At 37.7% G+C, this 5,378-nt stretch overlaps 1 pseudogene; it reads left to right on the top strand.

The window, feature by feature from the left end:
• Positions 1 to 1,917: 1,917 nt before the first annotated feature.
• On the top strand, positions 1,918 to 2,759 carry LOC143548971 (dirigent protein 22 pseudogene; annotated as a pseudogene).
• Positions 2,760 to 5,378: the final 2,619 nt, after the last annotated feature.

The raw sequence follows: 5,378 nt of genomic DNA on the forward strand, positions 1-5,378 counted from the left end.
CTCAACTAATCTCATAAATTAAGTAAAGGCCTGTTTGCATCGCAACTAATAGAAAAAAACGACTACTAGACTAGACTAGTGGTTGAGTGCTCCTTGTTGTTCGGATCTTGACCGGGTCCGAGCTTCCCAAGCTCTATGCTGTTGGGGAACTCCGCAAGGGTCTTACCACCTTCTTTATTTACTATATTTGAGTCTTTGGAGTACTTTGGGATTATATTCCGCGCCGAGGATTTGTGCTTGTGGGCCGGGGTGAATATTGCAGACCAGCGGATCTGGTGGTCGACAATCGTTCGGACTTGGTAAAGGTTGTCGCGGCACCTGTAGTAGGACAGAGGACTTATCGCGATGCCCGCGGACCAATTTACGATAAGTCGGTATAGTTCGGTTTGGTTCGGTCTCCATCTCACAAATAGTTCATAGATGGTTTCTACATGCCCAAATATCATAGAACTTGTATATTGGTTTATAAATGAAGAAAACTTAAATTTTACAACAAAAAAAGTCAACTACAATAAGCAAAAGTTTCGGTTTAGTTCGGTTTCCATCTCCCAACGAGTTCATAGATGGATTCCATATGCTTAATATCAAAGAACTTGTAAAAATGATTTTTGAAACTCAAATCTAGCAATAAACATGTTTAAACAACTATTTTAACAAAACTAGTAAACAAAAGTTTGGTTTCCGGTTTGGACTAGTTTCGGTTAAACCGAGGTTACTCTTATACAAACCCACACCATGGAACTTGTAAATAAGATGAACAAACTAAAGGGTTAGAAGTTAATCATAAGTGATATGTATAATAAGCTATGTGTGTGTAAATATATATCAAGAACACGAAGTCCTCCATGAAGCCTTGCCTTATGACATTCGAAACTTAACCAACCAAAGTCGGTGAAGTAACAAATAAAGGAAACAAGGGGTGTGTATTATATATATGTTGTACCACCATATTCAAGAGTTAGTAATGTTAGATGAACAAGTTAGAATGAAAGACTATAGTTAGTTTGACTTGAGAAGTCAAAACTTCAAGAATACATAAGAAATAACAACCTTGAATCTATGGAGTTTTGAGAGAGTTTTTGGAGATGTAGCTAGAGTAAAATGAAGAAGATGGGTGTGTATATATAGGGAAGGAGTGAAGGGTTGGCTATAAAGATTCTTTTATGGTTTGCATAAAAATGGGTATGTTTAAATGGTCAAACAATGCATAATATAAAAAAAACCAATATTTTAAATATTTTAAATGACAAGATCCAATATTTTATATATTTGAAATGTTCGGGTTACAAACGGGTCGGGTTTACATAACAAAATTGACCCGAAATTGACGATTGTATACACACACACCTGAGTATTCTCTATATCACAGCTCACACACTTAGAATTATTGTACCACTGATCATAATCTCCATAATTGTAACACCCTTTTTTGATTAATAAAGTGGTGATAGACGATTTGTCATCACCCGGGGTTTTTGTGCTGGCGATCCGAACCAGATCAAGGGCTTTTCCCCGTAACAAATCCGTGTGTTTGTGTTTGCAATCGATACATACTTGTTTTCATCACCATAACACTAATCCTCACTAAACGAATTTGGATACATTATCCTTGAGTGATTTTTATCCAAAACAATAGCCCCTCTACTACACATAGCTAAATAGACAACAATAATACTTTCGAGTTTTGCATATTACTACTATATACTGTTTTGTTTGTTTACGCGCTGTAAATAAAGCTACTATATAACCAGCGGGGCTTGCCTCAATGGCCAGGAACATGATGGATGACCCGGGTGTCCCGGGTTGGAATCCTGATTCCGATCGGATTTTTCCAGAGCATTAAAAAAGCTAGGTCTATTAATATAATAATTTCTCAAATTCCCACATAACACAATTCCACAACCCTCTCTCTCTCTTCATCTCAACCATGGCCCAAACTCTCCCAAACCACAAATACATCATTTTCACCATCTTCATATTATTTTCACATCTCGTTGAAGTCCAATCCCATCAATTTTCAAGAAAACTATCATCAAAATCACTAGGTTTTAAATAAGAAAAGCTAAGTCACCTCCACTTCTACTTCCATGACATATTATCTGGTCCCTACCCAACCGCGGTTCGGGTGGCTGAGGCCCCCACAACCAACACCTCCCGAACCTTGTTTGGTAGCACGGTCATGATTGATGACCCATTGACCGTGGGACCAGAACCAACCTCCAAGATTGTGGGAAGAGCTCAAGGGATATATGCATCCGCTTGTTTAAGTGAAATTCGATTGCTAATGGCTTTAAATTATGTGTTCATGGAAGGAAAGTATAATGGTAGCACTTTGAGTATATTAGGAACGAATCATGTGATGTCACCGGTGAGAGAGATGCTGATTGTCGGTGGAAGTGGGCTTTTTCGATTTGCACGTGGTTATGCACTTGCGAAGACCCACACACTTGATTTTAAAACCGGTGATGCGGTTGTTGAGTATAATGTTTTTGTCTTACATTATTGATTGTTGTGTTGAAGGATGATGTTATGAAACATTTGTTTTATTTTCTGGTTATTTAATATAAAGTGAGTGTATTAATACACCCTGTTATGATGTGACCTAATGTGGTGTGATTTTCTTGAGTAATATTTTTGCTATTTAGGTTATTTTATGAGGTATTAGGTAATGATGTAAGTTGTAACCATCGTATCTTATGGCTTAAATGTTCATTTATATCACACCTATCTTATAAAATATAAATATAAGATTACTTTGATTGTGTTGACAAATTTTTTTTATTGTTGTAAATTTTTGTCGGACGTTATAAGTAGATAATAAGTCCCTTTTTGTTATTATATTAATTGTTTTTTTTTCCCCAAAAAAAGACCAATACATATGTAACAACGAACAACATATATATGCTTCTTTTATTTTTATTAAAAAAGCTAATAAAATGGCATAACTGTTGGAAATCTTGTATTAATAATCAACAGAAATAAACGAAAATAAACGAAACAATCAACACAGTAATCGGGCTTGTGTTTAACACCATTCCCTTAAACAAATTCTCGGTCTGTTCCCAGGGTACTCCGGTTCGAAACAGAATCGGTGCTCTGCCGGACTCGATCACTTGCCCGAAAAAGAAACGAAATAATATTGCTGCAGAGAAGAATATGAAGTGTGTTTGTTTGTGTTGGTGTATCTAAACTGAATGGCTGGACAAGAATCATAATCACACCTGTTAATGACTATTAAATTGAAATAATCACTTTAATGATCTTTAGTGTATATTATAAAACAGAAAATAATAATCATTATCATAATGATTATTAATAATATTGACCAATTCAGTTTCAACTTTTGAATTTCAAATTCAAAAAACTGTCTCACGCGGGCTCGGGTTTTCGGAGTTGCATTTGTGTCCGCGGGACGTGCAGCCACGCACGAGTTCGATGAATTTCTAGTCCGGAAACCCAAATTTGCAACCCCCCCCCCTGTGCGCGCGTAGGACTTGTGGTAAAACATGTCATAAAGAATTCAAATGAGTGTAAGGTCTCTACCTTATAAACCATTCATTATTTTTTTCCCAATCCGATGTGGGACAAACATTTACCACTTCCTTCATTCACACACTTAAAACTTCCAACAATCCCCACATGAATGGAGGTCGAAACAACATTATTCCGATTAGATTTTCAACAGTTGAATCTTGCATATAATAGGTAGGTGTTATCCTTTGAACCTTTGCTTATGAAGCATACTTAGCCCACTGGCTCTGAGTAGACTGTGATGTCTTTGAACTCGTCTGCCGTTTGTGTAGATGACAATACACTTCACACAAGACTCTCCCTGACAAAGTCAAGTCCTCATAGTTATGTTCGTTATGGTCATGAACATGCGCCTGGTTCTGCAAGAGCTATTAAGTGTTGTGCCCAACAACACCCTTCGAAGCGACCCCACTTCTCTCTCACATAGGTGATTCACCATGTATGACTGCATTGGTCGAATCATTAAAAGCCATATGCTTAGCCTCACACTTGTCACTTTTAGGAATGGACTAGGAAGGTTGCCTTGCCACGTGGTTAACTCCCTCTTAAAATTGTAGGGTTATCCCCCCCACATTGACCGCACTAATTCATATAAGTAGGTTTTCCTATTGAACTCAACTCTTGGGATCTCCAGTCTGTTGAGTTAGGTTTCTTTCGCATGAACTTTAATTTTTCAAGGGCTTCAGTCTCATTCCCATGGACGACTTCTGAACTAACTCTCTACTTAGGCCTTTTGTTAGCGGATCCGCAATATTATCCTTTGACTTCACATAGTCATCAGTGATAATTCCAGTAGATATTAGTTGTCGTACCGTATTATGTCTATGTCTAATATGTCTATTCTTACCATTATACATTGTGCTATGAGCTCTTCCAATTGCCGATTCGCTATCACAATGTATACAGATGGCCGATGCCGGCTTAGGCCATCTTGGTATATCCTCAACAAATTGACGTAACCATTCTGCCTCTTCGCCCGCTTTATCTAGGGCGATGAATTCTGATTCCATCGTGGATCTAGCTATAACTGTTTGTTTAGACGATTTCCACGATATAGCAGCACCTCCAAGTGTGAATACATACCCACTTGTTGCTCTGGAATCATTCGTGTCAGATATCCAATTTGCATCACAATGTCCTTCGACAACTGTAGGATATCTGTTATAATGTAACCCGTATTTTCTAGTGTATCTTAGGTACCAAAGCAACCGAATCACAGAGTTCCAATGACTTGAACTTGGGTTGCTTGTGTATCTACTTAGCTTGCTCACAGCATATGCTAAGTCGGGTCTAGTGCAACTCATAAGATACATCAAACTGCCAATAATTCTTGAGTATTCCAACTGGTTAACGGGTTCACCTCTATTCTTAGCTAGATATTGACTCGTGTCAATGGGAGTTCTAGCTACATTAGAGTCATTCGCATTAAACTTCGCAAGAATTTTGCTCACGTAATGAGATTGACTTAAAACAAGTCCATATTGGGTTCGTGTGATTTTAACTCCCAAAATCACATCCGCAATACCCATGTCCTTCATGTCAAATCTTGCTTTTAACATGTTCTTAGTGGACGTTATGATTTTGTCATGACTACCAGCAATGAGCATATCATCTACGTATAGACACAAAATGACATATCCATCGGATGTGTCCTTCACGTATACACATTTGTCACATTCATTGATTTTGAACCCAGCATCAAGCATGACATGATCAAACTTTTGGTGCCATTGTTTAGGAGCTTGTTTCAATCCATACAAGGATTTCACAAGTTTACATACTTTCTTTTCTTACCCAACGGCTATGAAGCCTTCGGGTTGTTCCATGTAAATCTTTTCATCTAGATT

The sequence above is a fragment of the Bidens hawaiensis genome, unplaced genomic scaffold (genome assembly GCF_021521415.1).
Source record: "Bidens hawaiensis isolate Kalapana, Puna unplaced genomic scaffold, B.hawaiensis_p1.1 tig00015346_1, whole genome shotgun sequence".
Classification (NCBI taxonomy): Eukaryota; Viridiplantae; Streptophyta; class Magnoliopsida; order Asterales; family Asteraceae; genus Bidens; species Bidens hawaiensis.